At 42.5% G+C, this 23,975-nt stretch overlaps 3 non-coding genes and 1 pseudogene across 3 annotated transcripts; all 4 read left to right on the top strand.

Moving 5' to 3' along the window:
• Window positions 1-323: 323 nt before the first annotated feature.
• LOC123409030 lies at window positions 324-15,676 on the top strand (annotated as a pseudogene).
• On the top strand, window positions 3,649-3,794 carry LOC123414516. Its single transcript, XR_006614453.1, has one exon. It is a non-coding gene; the product is annotated as a small nucleolar RNA F1/F2/snoR5a (small nucleolar RNA).
• LOC123414576 lies at window positions 3,962-4,048 on the top strand. Its single transcript, XR_006614509.1, has one exon. It is a non-coding gene; the product is annotated as a small nucleolar RNA SNOR75 (small nucleolar RNA).
• On the top strand, window positions 4,326-4,420 carry LOC123414393. Its single transcript, XR_006614367.1, has one exon. It is a non-coding gene; the product is annotated as a small nucleolar RNA Z103 (small nucleolar RNA).
• Window positions 15,677-23,975: the final 8,299 nt, after the last annotated feature.

Below are 23,975 nucleotides of genomic sequence, written 5' to 3'. Positions count from 1 at the left end.
AAGCTCCCTTTAAAAACATGGTTTGTCATTCTAATATGCACCCGTGTATATAATAAGACATCATTTCTTTGTAATTTTCACGTGAAATTATAAAATAAAAACAAAATAAAAAATACAATTCATACGTTTTATTCTCATTGGTGGAATTAGTTGTCACACGGATCGATGACATGGCCATCCACCCATCCATCCATCCATCCATCTCACATCCATCTATATATAGAAAAAAAGGAAAAAAGAAAAGGGAAACCCCCACCCGCAGCCAAACTAACCAAACCCTAAGTCAGATCTCATCGAACCCTCCTCCTCCCCATCCCCCTCCTCTCGCCGCCACCACCTCCTCCCCATCCCCCTCCGCCGCCCGCATCTTCCACCGCGTCCGCGTGGCTGCCTCTGCCCTCCGCGCGCTCCGCACCCTCCAGGGTCCAGGCGCCACCACCCACCGCCGAGACCGACCACCGCGTCCTGCCCTACTACACCTCCCTCGACGTCATCTGGGGCACCTACGAGGACTGCCGCGCCGCGCGCGCCATCCCGCGTGGGCTCCGCGCCTCCGTCGACAAGCGCGACCTTGCCATGGATGCCTGCTACCTCGAGGAGCTCACGACGCTCCTCCCGCGCGCCCGCCGGATCACGTTCCCGTAGGTATTCGTCGGGGGCCGCCACCTCAGCAGCGCCGAGGAGCTCTGCCACTTGCATGAGTCGGGCGAGCTCCGACGCGTCACGGCCGGCGCCACGTCCCTCACTGCCTACGGCCGGTGCGGCGGCGAGCGGTGCGTCCTGTGCGGCAGCTGCGATAGGCGCCACAAGCGATACAACCTCAAGGGCGGCGGTGTGTTCTGCACCTGCACAGGCTGCAACGAGAACGGCCTCGTCCGGTCCACATCAACGGGTAGTACCAGTACCACTTACTTACTCTTTGCAAGCTATGCTCACGACATTTAGATCTGAATCTGAGTTCGTAAATGGTTCATACTAGGCTTTTTTTGTCTCTTTATCATCTTGTAAATAAGTGAAAGATTATTGTAGGCATCTGAATGTTCCACCTGAAAAAAAATGGAAGAGAAATTTCAGTTGATATAAATAAATTAGCATATGCATTGCACCATGAATGTGATGAGAGACCCAAAGCTGTAGGTGCATGAAGGATGCATTTTCCACGCTCTCCTAAAAATGTCCTGTGCTTCCTTGAAGTTTCCTCCAGATGCAAAATAAATAGTAGTACAATGATATGGATGCAGATATCATCTGCACGTAGAGTGTACACACGGTGTGTCCTGCTCGTGCATCAGCCGTAGATCGGTAGATGAGAGTACATATTGTTACTGGTCATTATGTCATGTGTGCAAGTGCAACCGATCTGGAACTCTATGGATGGAGACACACCCTAGCTTTATCATCTTGTAAATAAATAAATTGACTGAAACTGTCATTTTCTGTAACAGTCTGTTATCAAGAAGAAGTATGGGCAGGATGCCACCAATGTCGGAGATGAAGGTGGTTTTGCTCCTAACATTCAGGTATTCCCCTGTTCTTATAGGTTTGGGATGAGATTCTTATGTCTTGGTGTTTTGATGTACTCCCTCCGTCCCAAAATAATTACAATTTTATATTAGAGCTAGTATAAATTTGAGAGTGAACATGCCACAGATATGTGAAATAGTTTTATGCTGTGTCTTTGTCTATTTTGACATATTGAGTGTTTCTCTTTATCTATGGCAGAACCAAAAATAAGGAGCCGCCTTCAGTGGACCTTTCACGGAGTAAATCACGGCATCAAGAGGCTTCGCAAGGCACATATTCTGATGATGAGACCATAGGATCTCTTCTTAGTTAAGCTCATTCAGCTTCATATACATAAAAAACTGATCACTGAATGTTCATGATGTCAGTTGTTAAAACTCATTGATTTATATGCTATGATTTTCTTCCCTCAACACATTTTACTAGGACAAACTACTTTTGTTTTCTCTTATATTGTTTCTATACTAGCACATGTGCCCGTGCGTTGCAACGGGAAAAATAAATCCTCGCACGTTCCAGACGATCCATTTGTGCTACCACTCTCTTTGCCATCGTGGTCATGTTGTCCATCTATTCACAACGAACACAATCAATCTCAGATGATGAGCTTCATTATCACAGTTAGGGTATGCTGCTTTCACAATCCCCTCATGTGCCTCACAATGAATGTTTTTATCCCCACACCCTTCTAACAGAACAAAACACATCTAAAATATCTACCTACAAAATTATTTATACTAAGCAAGCCAAATTTGAGTAATCATAGTAGAGTCGACCTCTGAGTATTTAATTTTCTGTTATTTGTTTAATCCTATTGTAACGCATGGCCGCGATTTGAGTAATCAGGCAAACACAAAACCATGCATTGTGAGCTGATAAAATAGGGAGTTAAGTACATGTTTGCTACAGCAGGGCAGAGTAGATGTATCACCATTGGTTTCATTATGGATTTACTGATACACTACCATCCAATCGTCCGACAACATGTTTGTGTTGTTGTGGTGTTTGTTTGACTCACTGTCATCTTACATTCTGTTCTTTTTGTATACAGCTCGCCAAAAGAAGGATGTGAAGATCTTCCCCCACCCTACCTCTCGACCTCTTCGCCCCATCGTGCAATGCCAGACCCGCAAGTACAACATGAAGGCGAGGGCTGGCAGAGGCTTCACCCTTGAGGAGCTCAAGGTGATTATCGTTATTTTGCTATGTTTCCTTCCATCTCTGAATAGCCTATGAATGATGCAACATCATCAGTTCACACAATTGGTCTATACCTGAACATGGAATTTTAAATGTTTGCTCTGTAAGAAGATTAAAATTCCATTGTGTTGTACATTGCATCAATTGTGACTTACTTTTGTTCTCTACTTCCGGAGAAGTTTTTATCCATTATGTTTACTTGTGTTCTGTCTGTGTGGCTTTGAATTGCTCGCCCCCTCTTACAATTGATGCATGCTGCTTGAGTTTAGATTCAGAAACTATCTTCAGCACCGAGGGCTGGTTGTAACAATATTGAAACAAAACCGATGATTCATTGAGCAGCACTGCACCAAAAGAAGAAATATTTGAAAATATACGGTTTTGCTCACCGTTCACATAGTTTGTTGTCTCCTACTAATGCCATGTCCTTCATGGATTACATCATATAGATTGATAGCCAAGATTCATTTATCAGAGTCCATCAGGTGGATCGATGCCAAGGGGAAAATAAATTATCAAGGAGACAAATTAATGGAAAGCATTCTCAATAGAGAAGTGTTAGTAAATAAAATTGAATTTATGTGTGGGCCTGTTTCTGTAAATAGCATTGAACAACAACAAAACTAAACTATGTATGTTGTGTCTTCCTAAGCATTCACATGCATGGGCTGAAAATGCAATGATACATATTTGATTCAGAAATAGGACAGAAAGTACATACACTTCCTTTATATATTCCAAGCAGATCAGACATGAAAGTTATATGGATAGCTTATCTTGTAGCGTAATTCAGCGTTGTACGTTGCCTAGAGATACTTTGGGTTAAGATACTAGCAGGAACCATTCTTTGAGATGGTTTTTGCATTCAACTTGTCCATACATATCTTAGCACTGAACTGAATATTGTTCCGATAGTGGTATTTGGGATGCCATGAGGTATCTGATGCTTGGTCTGCTTTCATGGCCTTGTTTCTCATTAGATTGGCAGACATCGAGAAGGAAACGGGTTTTTGCGACACTGGCTGCTCTCATACAAGGAGCTTCCTGTTACTATACCCCCGTTTACACATATCAACTATATTGTTCTTTCTGCAGCTGGTTTCTGTGGTTGATTCATCAATGATGATCAACACTTGTTAGGTGTCTTATGATACAGTATATTATTAAGCTGTGCATATTTGGCATCTGAAGTCATGTTTTTGTATCTCTACCCACTCTTAATTTTTTTAGTTGGTTCTCTCTGTGATGATGAAAACAGATGATGAGTCTGATGTAATCCATTCTATTAAACCATGTTGACAATCGAGGCATTTGTCCGAGAGAGCATTAATTCATTTATTTGTTATTTTTCTGTTTTCAAATATAACTGTTTTTGACATTAAGACACACAGTTTGTGATCTATTTGATGATAATTTCCTCCTGCTTATTCTGAATGTCTAATAAGCAACACATTGTGTCATGGATGCTGTATAGTTGTCTTGTCTTAAATAAATAGAAACTCCTACACCATTTTTTGTTTGCTGTGAGAAGTGATGATATCATATCCATACCACATTTCTGCACTTACTGTGATGATCAATTGCTCTTTTCTTTGGATTATATGGACCTGAGGATACTTTCCCCAAATTATCGACTATGACTATACAATGCGCAAATGTAATCCCATCAGGATTCCAAGCCAGAAATCTGGTCCATCTTTTATGTTTTACTATTGTCTTCTGGTTAATATTTTGAGTGCTAGTCAGGTTTCCTTTCTCCAATCAGGCTAAAGAATTCCCCTAGTTGACACCAGAAATCAACTCAGCATCAAGCTCTATCTAAATCAATAATGCTCTTTGGTAGTCCCTTTTTCATGTTTTCATTTGATTCGATCTAAAAATTCTGAAGGTAATAAATTAGAGTCTTTGGTGCACTTATTGATAGCGTAATTTAGTGATGTATGTTGCCGAAAGGATTTTTTGGGCTAATATTCTTACACCCTGGTTTGCACTTGGTTATCACAGTAATGTGGAGTAGCTTGTTTTGTATTATCTTACATGTCTCCTAATTATTGTGTCATTGATCCTGCTTGTGTCAGTGCTTAAATTCCTCCAGTAAAGCAAAAATACCATAAACATATTGAGTTTGCTTGTCTGCATTTCCTTTGTCCAGAATTTTCTGGAACAATCTTAGATAGTTTGAAGTTTAATTTTCAGTTTCTGTGACCTGTTTAGGTTGGACTAATTATACTCCAGAATTTATATCTCAGGATTTTTAACATCATCTTCAGGATGAACACAAAATCTTTTTATTTCTAATATTTTTTATATTTGTTTCCTTTTGATTGATTCATGTGCCGTGTAATGTTCTTGTAGGTTGACAAGTTGTGGCATTTCGAGCATGCCTCATAGGAGAGCAAAATGAAGTCCACTGTACTGTTGGGAACAGTAGCAGACGTGCCATTATTCTATTGTGCAATTTTGTTCGTTTTTGCTATATTCCTGTGTGAGAAAATGTATTCATGAGATGATTTACTGTGTTATGTAAACCTGGGATATGTATTTTGTGATGTTATATGATGGATGATTTCAATTCGACTTGGAGTATTTTTGATTTGAATATGAAATAGTGTTGGATTTAATACTGGATAAATAATTTGGTTGAAAATGCCCAACAAATAGAAATGAATCCAAATTCTGGAACAAAAAGTTGCTGAATTCCAAAATGAAAAGGTCAAAAACTGAATCTGGACCAAATGTATTTGGGCACTAAAAGGCCAGGGCCCAAATTATAATAATATAAAAAATTCGAAAAAAATACTAGAAGTGGCTGTAAATAGGCTAAGGCCCAAAAAGAAGCCCAATAAGAAAAAGCCCAAAAAACTAAAACCAGCCCATGTGATCAATTGAAATGGGTTGGGCTAATTTCAGCCATGACGTTTTGATTTCGTCGTAATTTTGCCACGTAGGACTGCCACATAGGACTGGGTTTGATTGTCAACGATGATTTAGGATCGTCGTAAAGGTTACGACTATCCAAGAATCGTCGTAAAGTTACGACGATTTTGATCAAAACGTCGTTGCTGTTCATTTCTGACGCTCCGTTTCCGACGCTTGGTTTTTCGTCGTACGATCGTCGTAAATTAAAAACTGTGACGATGTAGCGACGAAAAAATAGCGTCGTGTACTAGCATATTCCTTGTAGTACTCGATATTGTTTCTTCGGAAAGTGCACCATATGCTCATTACCGTTGACATGGAAAGTGACATTGCCTTTGTGGCAATATATAACAGCCCCTGCAGTGTTTAAAAAGGATCTTCCAAGGATGACCGCCATGGCATCATCCTCGGGAATATCCAGGATAACAAAGTCCGTTAAGATAGTAAATTAGCAACCACAACAAGCACATCCTCGCAAATGCCGATATGGAAAGCAGTTGATTTGTCGGCCATTTGCAGAGAGATTTCAGTGGGTGTCAACTTATCCAGTTCAAGCCTACGATAAAGAGAGAGAGAGAGAGAGGCATAACACTAACACCGGCTCCAAGGTCGCATAAAGCAGTTCCAACGTAGTTGCCTTTAATGGAGCAAGGTATAGTGGGCACTCCGGGATCACCTAGTTTCTTAGGAGTTCCACCCTTTAAGGTATAATTAGCGAGGATGGTGGAAATCTCAACCTCAGGTATCCTCCTCTTATTAGTCACAATATCTTTCATGTACTTAGCATACGGAGACATTTTGAGCATATCTGTCAAACGCATTTGCAGAAAGATAGGTCTAATCATTTCAACAAAGCGCTCAAAATCCTAATCATCCTTTTTCTTGGATGATTTGGGAGGAAAGGGCATGGGTTTCTGAACCCATGGTTCCCTTTCTTTACCATGCTTCTTAGCAGTGAAGTCGTTCTTATCGTATCTTCTATTCTTAGGCTGTGGGTTATCAAGATCAACTGGTTCAATCTCCACATCCTTATCGTTGCTAGGTTGAGCATCAACATGAACATCACTATCTATATTATCATTATGCTCATGTTCATCACCAGATTGTGTTTCGGCATCAGGGACAGAGACATCGTTTGTACTCTCAGGTGTAGCAGCAACAGGGTTGCTGGCGTGCAAGTTCCTATCATCTTTCTTCTTCCTAGGATGACTAGGTTCATCAGTGCTAACTCCTTGAGAATCTTGTCCAATTCTGTTAGGATGACCCTCAGGATACAAAGGTTCCTGGGTCATTCTACCGCCTCTAGTGACGACTTTGACAGAATTGTCATTCATCTCATTGAGCAAGTCATTCCGAGCTTTAAGTACTTGTTCTACCTGGGTAGTAACCATAGAGGCATGTTTACTCAAAAGCTTAAGATCATTGACATTTCTGTCTACACAAGCACTCAAATGACTAAGCATACGAGCATTCTGTTCCAAATGTCTGCTAACATAATCATTGAAACTTTGTTGTTTGGCAACAAAGTTATCAAATTCATCCAGGCATAAGCTAGCAGGTTTATCAAAAGGAATATCACTCTCATTGAATCTACACAGAGAATTTACTTCTACTACCTGTATCGGGTTATCAAGACCATGGATCTCTTCGATAGGTGGTAGATTTTTGACATCTTTAGATTTAATGCCTTTCTCTTTCATAGATTTCTTAGCTTCTTGCATATATTCAGGACTGAGGAATAGGATACCTCTTTTCTTTGGAGTTGGCTTCGGAGGTGGTTCGGGAATAGTCCAAGCATTCTCATTGCACAAGATGTTATTCAATAGGATCTCAGCTTGTTCTACGGTGGTCTTTAGAAGCATCGGTTAGTCCATTATAGAAGATATCAAGTATTTCATTCTTCTCAAGAGGGTGATCAGGCAAAGCATTCAGTAACTCGACGAGCCTTCCCCAAGCTTGTGGGAGACTCTCTTCTTCAACTTGCGCAAAGTTGTATATTTCCTGGAAGGCACCTTGCTTCTTATGGGCAGGGAAATATTTCTCAGAGAAGTAGTAGATCATATCCTTGGGTCTACGCACACAACCAGGAGCAAGAGAAGTGAACCAAGTCTTAACATCATCCTTTAGCGAGAAAGGAAACAACTTAAGGATATAGTAGTGGCAGATCTTTTCCTCACTCGTGAATAGGGTGGCTATATCGTGCAATTTTGTAAGATGGGCTACAACCGTTTCAGACTCATAACCGTGAAAAGGATCAGATTCGACCAAAGTGATTAACTCAAGGTCGAGAGAGAATTCATAATCCTTATCGGTCACAAAGATAGGCGAAGTAGCAAACTTCGGGTCGTATTTCATCCTAGCGTTCAAAGATTTTTCTTTCCACTTGAGCAGTAATTTCTTAACATCATAGCTATCCTTACAAGCAAGAAAGTCCTCAGCTATCTCTCCCTCCATAACATAACCCTTAGGCATATCAGGCAATTCATATCTAGGAAAGCTAGTTCTAACAGGCAAAATAGCAGGTTCTACTTCAATAATCTCAGCAGTTTCAGAAGTATCATCACATCTAGCAGCAACTCTAGCAATTTGTGCATCAAGGAATGCACCTAGTGGCAAAGCAGTATCAAGCATAGCATCATCATAAGCATCATGGACAGCAGAAGTAGTATCATCAAGCACATGCGACACATCAAAATTTCTAGCAGGAGGTGGTGTCGCAAACTTACTCATAAGTGAAGGTGAATCAAGTGCAGAGCTAGATGGCAGTTCCTTACCTGTCCTCGTAGTTGAGGGCAAGAATTTAGTTCTTGGATCTTTCGGATTCCTCATAGTGATCAGCAGACGTAAATTCCAAGTGACTCAGAGAATATTGCTAAGCTTCCCCGGCAACGGCGCCAGAAAATAGTCTTGATAACCCACAAGTATAGGGGATCGCAACAGTTTTCGAGGGTAGAGTATGCAACCCAAATTTATTGATTCGACACACGGGGAAGCCAAAGAATATTCTCAAGTGTCAGCGTTTGAGTTTTCAATTCAACCACACCTGAACGATTTAGTATCTGCAGAAAAGTATTAGTAGCAAGGTAGTGTGATAGTAACAGTAGCAACAGTAACCAGTAGTAGCAAAGTGACAGCAGTAGCAACAGAGTAACAGTAGCAACAGTGACAGCAGTAGTGACAAAGTAACGTAGCAAGGACCAGTAGGAAAAACTCGTAGGCATTGGATCTTTGATGGGTGATTATGCCGGATGCTATTCATCATGCAACAGTTATAACACGGAGAGATATGTAACTAGCTCCAGTTCGTCAATGTAATGTAGGCATGTATTCCGTATGTAGTCATACGTGCTTAGGGAAAAGAACTTGCATGACATATATTGTCCATCCCTCCCATGGCAGCGGGGTCCTAATGGAAACTACGGGATATTAAGGTTCTCCTTTTAATAAAGAACTGGACCAACGCATTAACACTTAGTGAATACATGAACTCCTCATACTATGGTCATCTCCGGGAGTGGTTCCGGCTATTGTCACTCTGGGGTTGCCGGGTCATAACACATAGTAGGTGACTACAACTTGCAAGATAGGATCAAGAACACACATATATTGATGAGAACATAATAGGTTCAGATTTGAAATCACGGCACTCGGGCCCTAGTGACAAGCATTAAGCACGGCAAAGTAGCAGCAACATCAATATCACAACATAGTGGATACTAGGGATCAATCCCCGTCAAAACTAACTCGATTACATGATAGATCTCATCCAACCCATCATGGTCCAGCAAGCCTACGATGATATTACTCATGAACGGTGAAGAGCATCATGGAATTGGCGATGAAGGTAGTTGGTGATGACGATGGCGACGATCTCCCCTCTCAGGAGCCCAGAACGGACTCCCGATCTGCCCTCGAGAGGAAGAACAGGAGGTGGCGGCGCCTCCGTATCGTAAAACACGATGAACTCTTCTCCTTGATTTTTTTCTGGACGAAAGGGACTAAATAGAGCTGAGATTGGAGGCGGTGGAGCAACGTGGGCCCCACAAGCGTGCCAGGCACGGCCAGGGGGGGCGTGCCTGGTGGGCTTGTGGGCTCTCAGCTCCACCCCTCCGGTTGATTCTTGCGCCAGTATTTTTCATATATTCCACAAAAAATCCCTGTAAATTTCCAGGTCATTCCGAGAACTTTTATTTCTGCGCAAAAACAACACCATGGCAATTCTGATGAAAACATCGTTAGTCCGGGTTAGTTTCATTCAAATCATGCAAATTAGAGTCCAAAACAAGGGCAAAAGAGTTTGGAGAAGTAGATACGACGAAGACGTATCATACATCTACTACTATGACTCCACCCATCGAATGTTATCCAACATGCATCTAGATAATTAAGTGAAAATGGAGTAATGCTTGGAGAACAATGACATGATGTAGACAAAGCAACTCGAATTAATATGAATCAACCCCATAGTTTTACCCTTAGTGGAAGCAATACAATACATGTCATGTCCCTCCCAGTCCCTCGGATTGAGCACCACAAGATGGAACCGACTACAACGCACCTCTCCCGCTGACGATAAATCAATACAGTTAGCCAAACCAAATCAATAGATTGAAAAGAATTACAAAGCTATCATAATCATGCATATATATGAAAAGACCAGCAAGGAACTCAATATAATCTCATGAATAATATGAACATAAACCCACAATTCATCGGATCCCAACAAACACACTGCACAAGAGTGATTACATAAGATAGATCACCACGGGAATCGCGGTGGTCATGGCAACGAAGAATATATAGAGAGATGGCAATCTAGGTACTAACTACAAACATGTAGGTTTGTGGTGAACTACTCACACATCACCATGGGAGAATCAAGGTTGATATAGAGGCCCTCCATGATCGATCCCCCTTCTGGCAGGGCACCGAAACACGGCTAGATATGGGCACTCGGTGGAACTGAAGATGCGATGGTGGAAAAAGTGTTTCAGGAGGCTCCTTTGGGTTTTTGGGTAATATGTGAATTTATAGGACAAAGAGGAGGGCTAAAGGCCGAGGGAGGTGTCCCCAAGCCATCAAGGCACAACCATCCCCGTAGGTGTGCCATGTTGGCTTGGCGCCACCCCTTGGGGCCTCCGGTCTCCCTCTGAAGCTTCCAAGTTTTTATTTTGTCCAGAAAAAATCATCAAAATGTTTCGGGATATTTGGACTTCGTTTGGTACAGTATTCCTGAAAAGCCAAAAACATGCAAAAAAAACGACTTGCACTTGGCACTGCGTTAATAGGTTAGTGCTCAAAAATAATATAAATCAGCAAGTAAATGCCTAAAAAGCATCCTAGAATGGTAATATAATAGCATGGAACAATAAAAAATTATAGATACATTGGAGACATATCATCATCCCCAAGCTTAATTCTTGCTAATCCTCGAGTCGGTAGATGATAAAAACAAAATTATTGATGTTCCATGCTACCCAACCTGCAATCCCTTGTAGGTATGTTCATTGACAAATGATGAATTAACAAGAATCAACATAGTGGTATCCATGAACATAAGTAACATAATCATCAATCTTCAAAATATACGATCCTTAAAGAATGTTTACCCCCCCATTCATTTTATCATATTAGCACGACATGGCTCATTCTTCACCACATAAATACAATGTCAAGCACCAGGGTGTTAAGCCTGAAAATTGGATCGTACTTTTTAATGCGCTTCAACTTTTTTATTACTCAGTCAATACATGAGCGTGAACCATGGACATAACATATAGGTGGAATAGAATATGGTGGTGAGTTTCAAAGGGGTAAAAGTGGAGAAGAAAGTCTCGCTAACTAGGTGGATCAATGGGCTATGGATATGTCCATCAATCGATATCAACGCGAGGAGTAGCGATTTCCATGCAACAGGTGCGCTAGAGCTATAAGTGTATGAAAGCTCAACTCAAGCTAAGTGGGCGTGTGATACGCCCATTTTGCATCATGATTTCCTATTGATATTTGTGTTATTATTTTTCGTTATTCCACATTATGATACAATTCGTATATCTTTCCTCTCTGAATTAACAAGGTACATCACAAAGAGGGAAATTGCCAAAAACTGGAATTCTCGACCTGAAAACCAAGAAAAAGGCTGAAAATTCACTAGACTCCAAATGAAATGAAACTTCCCAAACAAGTTTTGTGGAATATATGAGAATTTATGGAGGAAAAATATACCGAAGGGGGACCACCTGTGATACAATTTATCATGAATAATCTGAACATAGATCCACAATTCAATGTATCCCAACAAACGGGCCGCCTAAAAGAATTACATCACATAGATCAAAGCAAAGATGTGATGATCATTGTATTGAAGATCAAGATAGACATATAGACATCTAGGTACTAACTACGGAATCGTAGGTCTATGGTGAACTACTCACACATCACCATGGGAGCGACAAGGATGATGTAGAGGCCCTTCGTGATCAATCCACCCTCCGCCAGGGCACCGGAACTGGGCTCCAGATGGGCACACGGCAAAACAGAGACTTGCAACGATGGAAAACGTGTTTCTGGTGTCTCCCTAGGGTTTTGGGATTTTAAAATATTTATAGAGCAAAGAAGGGCACCGGGGGACGCCCGAGGAGGGCACAAGCCAACAGGGCGCGACCCACCCCTAGGGTGCGCCCTATTGTGTGGTGCCTCCCTCATGGATCCCCGGGCTCCTCCCGAAGCTTCCAGGTCTTCTTTTGGTCCAGAAAAATCATATTAAAGTTTTGGGACAATTGGACTTCATTTGGTACTATAAACCTGAAAAAACCAAAAACATGCAGAAAACAACAAGTGGCATTGGGCACTGGGTTAATAGGTTAGTGTTCAAAAATGATGTTAATTGGTAAATAAACACCAAAACTATCCAAGAATGATAATATAATAGCATGGAACAATAAAAAATTATAGATCCATTTGAGACGTATCACACCCACATATCAAATTATCAAAGTAACGAACGTGAACCAATTCAACATGATGAACATAACTAGATGGAAATTCACATGTGTCCTCGGGAGCTCTCTGGTTCATATAAGAGTACTTTTAGGCTTGTCCTTTGCTACAAAAAGGATTGGGCTATCTTGCTGCACACTTTTTACTATTTTTACTTGTCACTTGTTACGAATTATCTTGCTACAAAACTACATGCCAGTGTCACTTATAACATTTGCAGAAAATACCTTGCTGAAAAATGCTTATCATTTCATTCTGCTCCTCGTTGAGTTCAACACTCTTACTTATCGAAAGGACTATGATTGATCCCCTATACTTCTGGGTCATCAAAACTCTATTCAGGCGCCGTTGCCGGGGAATGAAGCACCTTTGGTAAGTGGAATTTGGTAAGGAAACATTGTTGCTACATGCTAAAATTTACTGTTACTTGTTACTATGGATAGTAATTCTTTGAAGGGCCTGTTTGGGGGATCTTCACCCCGACCAAAAGTGGAAAACGTTGCCCCTTGACCTACTGAAATTTCTGAAAATATTTATTATGATATTCCTTCGGTATGTTAGAGAAACTGCGAGCTAATCCTTATGGAGGAGACGGTACATTTGATCATGATTACCACTTGATATATGTAGATGAGATTTATGGATTATTTAAACTTGCGGGTTTATCCAAGGATAAAGTCAGGAAGAAGGTTTTCCCTTTATATTTGGAGGGAAAATCAATGATGTGATATAGGCTATTGGATGATATTGGATCATGGGACTCGAATCGCTTAAAGCTGGAATTTCATAAGAAGTTTTATCATATGCATCTAGTTCATCTAGATCGAAACTATATATCAAATTCCTGGCCTCGTGAAGGAGAAAGCATCGTTCAATCTTCAAGGAGGCTTACATATATGATGCACACTTTCCCCAACAATGAGATCTCAAGAAAAATGATTATACAAAAATTTTATGCTCCACCTTCGCATGATGATCAATTAGTACTTGATTCTTCTTCCACTGACTCATACTATTGAATTCAAATGAGATCTTCTCTAAAGAATTAATCACAACTTTGAAGATTGGGAACTCGATGACGTTAAAGAGTCGAGGTATAAATCTTGAGTTTGATTGTGTTAAATCTTTTATAGAAACTGATACTTTTCATAAGTTTAGCAATAAATATGGACTTGACTCTGAGATAGTAGCTTGTTTTTGTGAATCATTTGCTACTCATGTTGATGTCCCTAAAGCCTTGTTCGGTTTCTTTAGATTCGAAGGGGTTTGGAGGGGATTGGGAGGGATTAAATCCCCTACAAGTCAAATTCAACCTCAATCCCCTCCAATCCTCTCTGATCCCCTCGTGGAAGGGATTAACCGAATAAGCCCTAAGGAGAAATGGTTATAATTTCATCCACCTATTGAAAATTTATTAGTGGAACCCATTAAAGTTGAAGAGGAAACTATTGTTTACCATGTTGATTGAGTTGTGCCTACTGGTTATATTGAGAAACCACCTTTTCCTGTTAGGATTAAGGAACATGCTAAAGCTACAACTGTGGTCAACAAAAGGCATGTTAGGACACCTAAACCTTCTAAACAAATAAAAGTGGAACCAAATATTGCTTTGGTTAAAGATCTCCTAGCTGATAGTATTGATGGACAGGTTATTACTTTTGTAATGAAGCTGCTAGAATTGCAAAACCTGTTAGAAATAAGTAGGATGAGTTAGATAAAAATAAACTAGTTATTGGCATGCATATTGTTTCTGTTAAGATTGTAGATCATTTTTATCATGGCTTATGTGACGTGGGTGCTAGTGTTAGTCCTATATCTTTTACCTTATATTAAGAAATTATGATGACATAACTGTGACGGCCCGATGCCGACGTTCCAGAAGATTCCCCGTTCTTTCCGTTTTCGTCGTGTGTCTATTTTCTTTTGTCGCATCATCATGGCATCACGCGCATCATATGCATTGCATCGACATCTCTGTGCCGCCAGCTTTCAAAACTTGCATCCATTGTTAGTTGCCGGTTCTCGTCGTTGTCCGTTCTGAGCCCGACCGCACATGCACGCGCTCGCGGCATCGTCGAAACCCTGTTTTAAAAGTGTGTGTAAAACTTTCTCTGATCGGGTTGAGATTTGACGTGCGGTCTTATTTTAATATAGCCAGGCCGCCTGTCGAATTTCGTCGCGATCGGAGTTCGTCTGGTACCCGAACGGTCGACCGTAGCGGCACCGTCTCCGGTTATTCGTCGGACGTTTGTCGGTGTTTTTAAAATTCGTGCCGCGCCGCCCGTTCTTCCTCTCGTCTCTGGACATCCCCTCTACACGGCCTTGTAACCGTTCCAGCATTCGGAATTAGTCGAATCCGACCGCGCGGTTGGATCCGGAACGAAATTCCGGCTAACCTAGCCCCCTCATTTGTTATAAATAGACCTCCCCAAGCATTTAGACAGCAAACCCTAGCCATCTACCTCGTAAGCAGCGCCCACCTACCCAGCCTACCACCTCTCTCTCTCCTCCCACCAGCCTCCAGCCGCCTTGGGCCCGCCCGAGCCAATCCAAGGCCCGCCGGGCCCGGATCTGCCGCCACCTGCCCGAGCCGTGTGTCCGGCCAGCCCCTCGCCGCGCCGCCCTGCCTCCCGTGCCCTAGCACGCCGCCTCTCCTCGCGCGCACTGCCGGCAGCTAGCCGAGCTCGCTCGCTGGAGCTCCTTCCTCGCGGCCGCTGCAGGTGACCGGAGCCGCGGCAACCAGCACCCAGCACGCCGGCCAACTCCCGGCCTCGCCTCCCCGCGCTGCTCCCTCGCCGCGTTGCCTCCCGCGCCGCTAGGGCTCGTCGGCCACCGGGCCGTCCTACCTTGGCCAGGGACCACCTCGCCGTCGCGCCTAGCTCCCGGGTCGGAGCTGTGCTTCCCATGGCAGAGGCTCCTCGGCCTCGCCTCCAACAGAGGCCGGACCTCGCCGGTGCCCTCGCCGCCGCCTCAAGGCCCCATCGACCAGATCTGGTCTGGGCCCTCCTCCCCACGCTTCCGCCGTGCGCCCTAGGCCGGCCGTCGCCCCTGCTCCGCCGCCGAGGCCCCGCCAGTAGCACCGCCGCCGGTTCCTCTACAGCCTCGCGACGTGAGGAGGAAGAGGCATCGGTGGGCTACCCCAACCGTCGCGCGGCCCACTAGCTCCTCGCCTCGGGCCGGCCCAGCTCGGCAGCGCGCACCGCCTCCACATTCGGCCCATGGCCGCGGGTGAGCCTTCCCCGAGCCTAACCCTCACCGCGTGCATTTTTTAATTATGTAGCGCCTGTGTGTGCGGCCCATTAGATAATTAGGATTTTTTTTTCGAATTAGGAATATTGCAGAAATAGACATATATTAGATCGACCGTATATTTTAAACTGTAAGTCGGATCGCGACATGTAGCATAGGGTTTTCATGTAGTTTTGTGCGTAGATTCCATTTATAAAACTTGCATTGTTGTTTGAGGTCGTTTAGCATGCCGTATGCCTAGAAACACTTGCTGTCCTATTATGTTTCCGACCCGTATAATTTCTCGTGCGTGTCCGGACTGCCCGTATACCTTAGATTAAATGTCCACGTTTTAGGAATCATTTTTGCATGTATTTTAGTGCGGTTAATTGTATTTTTACGTGTAGGGATTTGCCGGTAATTTATTTTCCCGCGTATAGGCTATTTTTCTCGCATTTATGTGCGGCATTATTTTGTGTTGCAAACCCCACATATTTTATATGTTTCCGGGGTAGAAAAATCCCAAGGATGTTTCTGTGCAATTAGTTTTAGCTTTTGAGGAAGTTAGTTCGCGAGATATTTTGCTATGTTGCCCTTTTGTTTAATTCGTAGGATTTATTCCGTGCGTCGATTGACGGGGTTGTCAACTAGAGAGTTAATCTTGGATGTTTTGTTTAGCCCCTGGTATTTCTGGTTGCAATAGAAATGCATGTTTAGGAGTTGTTTGCTTGCTCCCAAGTTGCTAGAAATAGTGTTGATTTGGAGGAGCTGAAATATTTCTAAGTCTGGAATCTGTTATATTTTGTTGCTGTCTTGTCTTGCTTGCATCTTGTGATCTGTAGCTCTTTTGAGGTGGGTCCAATGGAGTTAGTTGTACCCCTTGTGTTTCTCTAGCATGCTGTAAATTGTCATTCCATTTGGAGGCTTGTAACTATAGGTTTTTCTGCTGTCAATATTGCTTCAGATCGAAAACTGCACTTTCATGAGGTGTAATTTTCACTAAGTCTGAAATAGTGTGTGGGATGCCATTTTGTGACTTCTTTGTCTAGTGATCCTTGCTGCCATGCTAGTTGTTGATAGTTGTTTGTAGTAGTGATTCTTGCCCTCTTCCGTGCCATGCCTTGCTTGGGCATATCGGATTTGTGTAGGCATAGTTGTGGGGCGTAGAAAATGCTATGTGGCTGATTTTGGCAGATTGTAGTGATTTCTTGTTTTGCTCGTAGTTTTTGATCCGTAGCTCCGATTTGGTCGTGTCCTATATGGAACTTGCTTAGAATCTCGTGTAGTTTCATTTTCTCTTGCTGGTTGTATGTTTTGAAGTGCTCGTAGGCATCGTTGCACACATATTGCATTCATGCCATCATATCTTGTGGTGCTTGTATCTTTTGATCCGTAGCTCCGTTGGAGATGTTCTTTATGTGTAAATTGCTTGCCTTGATGCGTTGAATCACTTGAACCTATAAGTTTTGCTGTTTAACAACTAATTAGATGTGTTAGTTCAGATCTGGACAGAATTGTAAATTAACATGTGAGGTCGTTTCGGAGATGCTATATGTCATCTCCGACCTCATTTAAAATGCCTAGATAGGTAGATTAATTACGCTTCACCTCTTGCCATGTTTAACCACATTTAATATTGTCATGTAACTAATCGGGATAGAACTGAATAATTAACGTGGAGTTTTGTCAATATGCAACTCGTTGCATATTGAACTTCACTTAATGTGTAGTGTCTGTTTGTGTGAATTGTCATGCCGTGACTTGCATGTATTCAGCTGCTCATGCATCATTTGTGTTGTGCATCGTGTGGTGAATTCCGTGTGTTGATTTGTGTTTCCGGTTTGCTTCGTCTCGATAGAGTTCCGCAGCGTGACGGATTGTGAGGACCCGTTCGACTATGTCGGTTCGTCTGCTTCACGGAGGCATTCTTCTTCCAAGCGGGATCTCATGCAAGATGACCATTTCCCCAGATACCATTACTATCATTGCCATGCTAGTTTTACTGTTGCTACCGTTTATGTCTCGTTGCCTACCACATGTTAAATATTAGCCTCTCAACAATGCCATGAAACCTTCAACCTGTTCAACCTAGCAAACCACTGATTGGCTATGTTACTGCTTGCTTAACCCTGTTGATAGCGTTGCTAGTTGCAGGTGCAGCTGCTTCCATGTGAAAGCATGGGTTCCTTGTTATATCACCATATTAAATGCTATTTAATTTAATGCACCTATATACTTGGTAAAAGGTGGAAGGCTCGGCCTTTCTAGCCAAGTGTTTTGTTCCACCTTTGCCCCCTTAGTTTCCGGCTACCGGTGTTATGTTCCATAAATGAGCGCTCCTAACACGATCGGGGTTGTTATGGGGACCCCCTTGATAATTCGTTTTAGATTAAGACTGGTCTGGCAAGGCCCAACTTTGGTACTACATTTGCCTAAACACCTAATAAAATTGCATAGGGACTTCCCGGGCCCCGAGTTTAATTTAATCAACCCCCGGGCCAGTGCTCCTCATGAGTGTTGGTCCCAACTGGCAGACTACGGGGCCACCGCGGGGCAACCCGAGGTTTGGTATCTCCTAGTGTGACCCATCCGTCGTGTCCTGAGAACGAGGTACGGGACTCCTATCGGGATCGTCGACACGTCGGGCGGCCTTGTTGGATTAGTTTTACCTTTGACGGAATATCATGTGCATCTGGATTCCGGTGATGCTTTGGGTAATCTCAGAGTTGAGGTTTTCCACTAGGGAATCCGACGAGATCGCGAGCTTCGTGATGGAGGATTTCTATGCGGCTTGTGGTAATTTGTGATGGACTAGTTGGAGCACCCCTGCAGGGTTAAATCTTTCGGAAAGCCGTGCCCGCGGTTATGTGGCAACGTGGAAGCTTTGTTTAACACTGGTTCTAGATAACTTGAAGTTAACTTAATTAAAACTTGCCAACTATGTGCGTAATCGTGACTGTCTCCTTCGTGAGTTCTTACTCCGATCGAGGACACGGTGGGGTTATGCCTGACGTAGGTAGGTGTTCAGGATCATTCTTCATCAGTAGTTCACGCCCGTTATGCGTAGATCTTCCCTGTCTTACTTCTTGTACTCGTAAGTTAGCCATCATAAATATATGCCTAGCCGCTGCTGCAACCTCACCACTTAACCATGCCTCACCCATTAAGCTTTGCTAGTCTTGATACCTTTCGAAATGAGATTGCTGAGTCCCCTGTGGCTCACAGATTACTACAACACCAGTTGCAGGTACATGTAAAGGTTACTTGACGCGAGCGCGTTGATTGTTCATTTGGAGTTCTTCTTCTTCTTCTTCATCTATCCAGGATGGGTTCCAGGCCGGCAGCCTGGGATAGCAAGGATGGACGTCGTTCCTATTTTCTCGTTTATTTTCGTCCGTAGTCGGACCCTGCTCTTACTCTTGATGATTATGTAACGTACTGATGTGACTCTGATGTAGCTTGTGGCGAGTGTAAGCCAACTCTGTATTTATCTCTTCTTTTCAGTACATGTACTTGTAACGATATCCATTCTTGCGACACGATGAGATGCGCTTCTATCCCTGAAGAGGCCTTCGTGCCAAATTGAGGATAGGGTCGCATCTTGGGCGTGACAATAACACCCTCTGGGATTGAAGATATTGATGTTACTATTAAACATGCAAACAGAGACACTATTTCACCACTTGGGATTGTTAGAGACGTTGAAGTCTTGTGTGGAAAAATTAAGTACCCCACTGATTTCTTAGTACTTGGTTCACAACAAGATAATTTTTGTCCCATTAGATTTGGTAGGCTTTTCTTGAATACTGTTAATGCTAAAATTAATTGTGTTACTGAGAAGGTTAAAGTATGCTTTCGTGATGTGTCTCGTGAATTTAATTTCTCTAAGTTTGGTAGACAACCACATGAGAAATAATTATCTAGTAAAGATGAAATTATTGGTCTTGCTTCTATTGTTGTGCTCCCTACTAATCCATTATAACAATATCTGCTAGACCATGAGAATGATATGCATATGAATGAGAGAAATGAAATAGATGAAATATTCCTTACACATAAGGGAGATATTTTAGGGGATCCTGCTCCACCTAAGGGAGATCTCATGTTTGAGCTAGAGAAATTACTCGATACTTTGAAATATGCTTATCTTGATGAAAAAAGATATATCTTGTCATTATTAGTGCTAACCTTTCAGAGCATGAAGAAAAGAGATTACTTAAAACTCTGAGGAAGCACCGAGATGCTATTGGATATACTCTTGATGATCTTAAGGGAATCAGTTCCACACTATGTCAGCACAAGATTAATATGGAACCAGATGTTAAACCTGTCGTTGATCATCAACATCGCTTAAATCCTAAGATGAAGGAAGTAGTAAGAACTGGAATACTAAAGCTTCTCGAGGAAGATATAATTTGTCATATTTCTGACAGTAGATGGGTAAGTCGTGTTCATTGTGTTCCTAAGAAAGGAGGTATAATTGTTCCTAATGATAAAAATGAACTTATCCCATGAAGAATTATGACTGGTTATAGGATGGTATTTGATTTCAGGAAATTAAACAAAGCTACAAAAATATCATTACCAATTATCGTTATTGTTCAAATGTTAGAAAGATTATCCAAGCACGCACACTTTTGCTTTCTTGATGGATATCCTGGTTTTTTCTCAAATACATGTGTCAAAGGAATACCAAGAGAAAAATATTTTCACATGCCCCTTTGGAACTTATGCTTATAGACGTATGCATTTTGGTTTATGCAATGCACCTGCTACCTTTCAAAGATGTATGACTCCTATATTCTTTGACTTCCGTGAAAAGATTGTTCACGTATTGATGGATGATTTTTTTTGTTTACGAGACATCTTTTGATGATTTCCTGAGCAACCTTCATCAAGTTTTGCAGAGATGTGAAGAAACTAATCTTATCTTGAACTGAGAGAAGTGCCACTTTATGGTGAATGAAGGTATAGTAGTTAGGCATAAAATTTCTGAACGAGGTATTGACGTAGACAAAGCTAAAGTTGATGCACTAGAGAAAATGACATGTCCTAAAGATGTGAAAGGTATAAGAAGTTTTCTTGTTCATGATGGTTTATATAGGCGTTTCCATAAAGATTTCTAGGCCATTAACTAATCTTCTTCAAAAGATATTCCATTTGTTTTTTATGATGATTGTGTAGAAGCCTTTGAAATACTTAAGAAATCTTAAAATTCTACACCTATTATTCAACCGCTTGATTGGAATTTACCATTTGAAATTATGTGTGATGCTAGTGATTATGTTGTTGGTGTTGTTCTAGGGCAAAGAGTAGACAAGAAATTGAATGTTATCAATTATGCTAGTAAAACTCTAGACAGTGCCGAAAGAAATTATGCTACCACTAAGAAGGAAGTTTTAGTAGTTGTGTTTGCATGTGATAAGTTTAGACATTATATTGTTGATTCCAAAGTTACTATTCACACAGATCATGCCGCTATTGAATACCTTATGGAAAAGAAAGATGCTAAGCCTAGACATATTAGATGGGTGCTTTTACTTCAAGAGTTTGATTTGCATATTTTTGATAGAAAGGGAGCTGAAAACCCGGTAGAAGATAATTTTTCTAGGATGGAAAATGTTCTTGATGACCCACTACCAATTGATGATAATTTTCCTGATGAGCAACTAGATGTTCTAAATGCTTCCCGTAGTACTACTGGGTATGCCGATTATGCTAATTATATTGTTGCCAAATGCATAACACCCAGCTTTACATACCATCAAAGAAAATTTTCTTTTATGATTTGAGACATTACTTTTGGGATGACCCACATCTTTATAAAGAAGGAGTATATGGTGTTATCAGACATTGTGTGCCTGAGCATGAATAGAAATAGATCATTTGGAAGTGTCATTCCAAAGCCTACGGAGGGCGCCACCCTGGTGACAGAACCGCACACAAGGTATTACAATATGGATTTGATTGGTCTACTATTTTCAAAGATGCTCGTAAGTGTTGGGGAACGTCGCATGGGAAACAAAAATTTTCCTACGCGCACGAAGACCTATCATGGTGATGTCCATCTACGAGAGGGGATGAGTGATCTACGTACCCTTGTAGATCGTACAGCAGAAGCGTTTAGAGAACGCGGTTGATGTAGTGGAACGTCCTCACGCCCCTCGATCCGCCCCGCGAACAATCCCGCGATCAGTCCCACGATCTAGTACCGAACGGACGACACCTCCGCGTTCAGCACACGTACAACTCGACAATGATCTCGGCCTTCTTGATCCAGCAAGATAGACGGAGAGGTAGAATAGTTCTCCGGCAGCATGACGGCGCTCCGGAGGTTGGTGATGATCTCGTCTCAGCATGGCTTCGCCCGAGCTCCGCAGAAACGCGATCTAGAGGAAAAACTATGGAGGTATGTGGTCGGGCAGCCGTGAGAAAGTCGTCTCAAATCTGCCCTAAAAGGCCCATATATATAGGAGGAGGGAGGAGGACCTTGCCTTGGGGTCCAAGGGACTCCCAAGGAGTCGGCCGAGCCAAGGGGGGGGGAGGACTCCCCCCCCAAACCGAGTTGGACTTGGTTTGGTGGGAGGAGTCCCCCTCCCTTCCCACTTCTTCCCTCCTTTTTTTTTCTTTTCCTTTGATTTCTTTCTCTTGGCGCATAGGCCCCCTTGGGGCTGTCCCACCAGCCCACTAAGGGCTGGTGTGTCTCCCCAAAGCCTATGGGCTTCCCCGGGGTGGGTTGCCCCCCCGGTGAACTCCCGGAACCCATTCGTCATTCCCGGTACATTCCCGGTAACTCCGAAAACCTTCCGGTTATCAAATGAGGTCATCCTATATATCAATCTTCGTTTCCGGACCATTCCGGAAACCCTCGTGACATCCGTGATCTTATCCGGGACTCAGCACAACATTCGGTAACCAACCATATAACTCAAATACGCATAAAACAACGTCGAACCTTAAGTGTGCAGACCCTGCGGGTTCGAGAACTATGTAGACATGACCCGAGAGACTCCTCGGTCAATATCCAATAGCGGGACCTGGATGCCCATAATGGATCCTGCATATTCTACGAAGATCTTATCGTTTGAACCTCAGTGCCAAGGATTCGTATAATCCCGTATGTCATTCCCTTTGTCCTTCGGTATGTTACTTGCCCGAGATTCGATCGTCAGTATCCGCATACCTATTTCAATCTCGTTTACCGGCAAGTCTCTTTACTCGTTCCGTAACACAAGATCCCGCAACTTACACTAAGTTACATTCCTTGCAAGGCTTGTGTGTGATGTTGTATTACCGAGTGGGCCCCGAGATACCTCTCCGTCACACGGAGTGACAAATCCCAGTCTTGATCCATACTAACTCAATTAACACCTTCGGAGATACCTGTAGAGCATCTTTATAGTCACCCAGTTACGTTGCGACGTTTGATACACACAAAGTATTCCTCCGGTGTCAGTGAGTTATATGATCTCATGGTCATAGGATTAATACTTGACACGCAGAAAATAGTAGCAACAAAATGACACGATCAACATGCTACGTCTATTAGTTTGGGTCTAGTCCATCACGTGATTCTCCCAATGACGTGATCCAGTTTTCAAGCAACAACACCTTGTTCATAATCAGAAGACACTGACTATCATCGATCAACTGGCTAGCCAACTAGAGGCATGCTAGGGACGGTGTTTTGTCTATGTATCCACACATGTAAATGAGTCTTCATTCAATACAATTATAGCATGGATAATAAACTATTATCTTGATACAGGAATTATAATAATAACTATACATTTATTATTGCCTCTAGGGCATAATTCCAACAGTCTCCCACTTGCCCTAGAGTCAATAATCTAGCCCTCACATCACCATGTGAATTACATTGTAATAAATCTAACACCCATACAGTTCTGGTTTTGATCATGTTTTGGCCGTGGAAGAGGTTTAGTCAGCGGGTCTGCTACATTCAGATCCGTGTGCACTTTGCATATATTTACGTCCTCCTCCTCGACGTAGTCGCGGATGAGGTTGAAGCGTCGTTTGATGTGTCTGGTCTTCTTGTGAAACCTTGGTTCCTTTGCTAAGGCAATGGCACCAGTGTTGTCACA

Source organism: Hordeum vulgare, chromosome 7H (assembly GCF_904849725.1).
Source record: "Hordeum vulgare subsp. vulgare chromosome 7H, MorexV3_pseudomolecules_assembly, whole genome shotgun sequence".
NCBI classification, from domain to species: domain Eukaryota; kingdom Viridiplantae; phylum Streptophyta; class Magnoliopsida; order Poales; family Poaceae; genus Hordeum; species Hordeum vulgare.
This window is presented reverse-complemented; position numbering and strand designations above follow the sequence as displayed.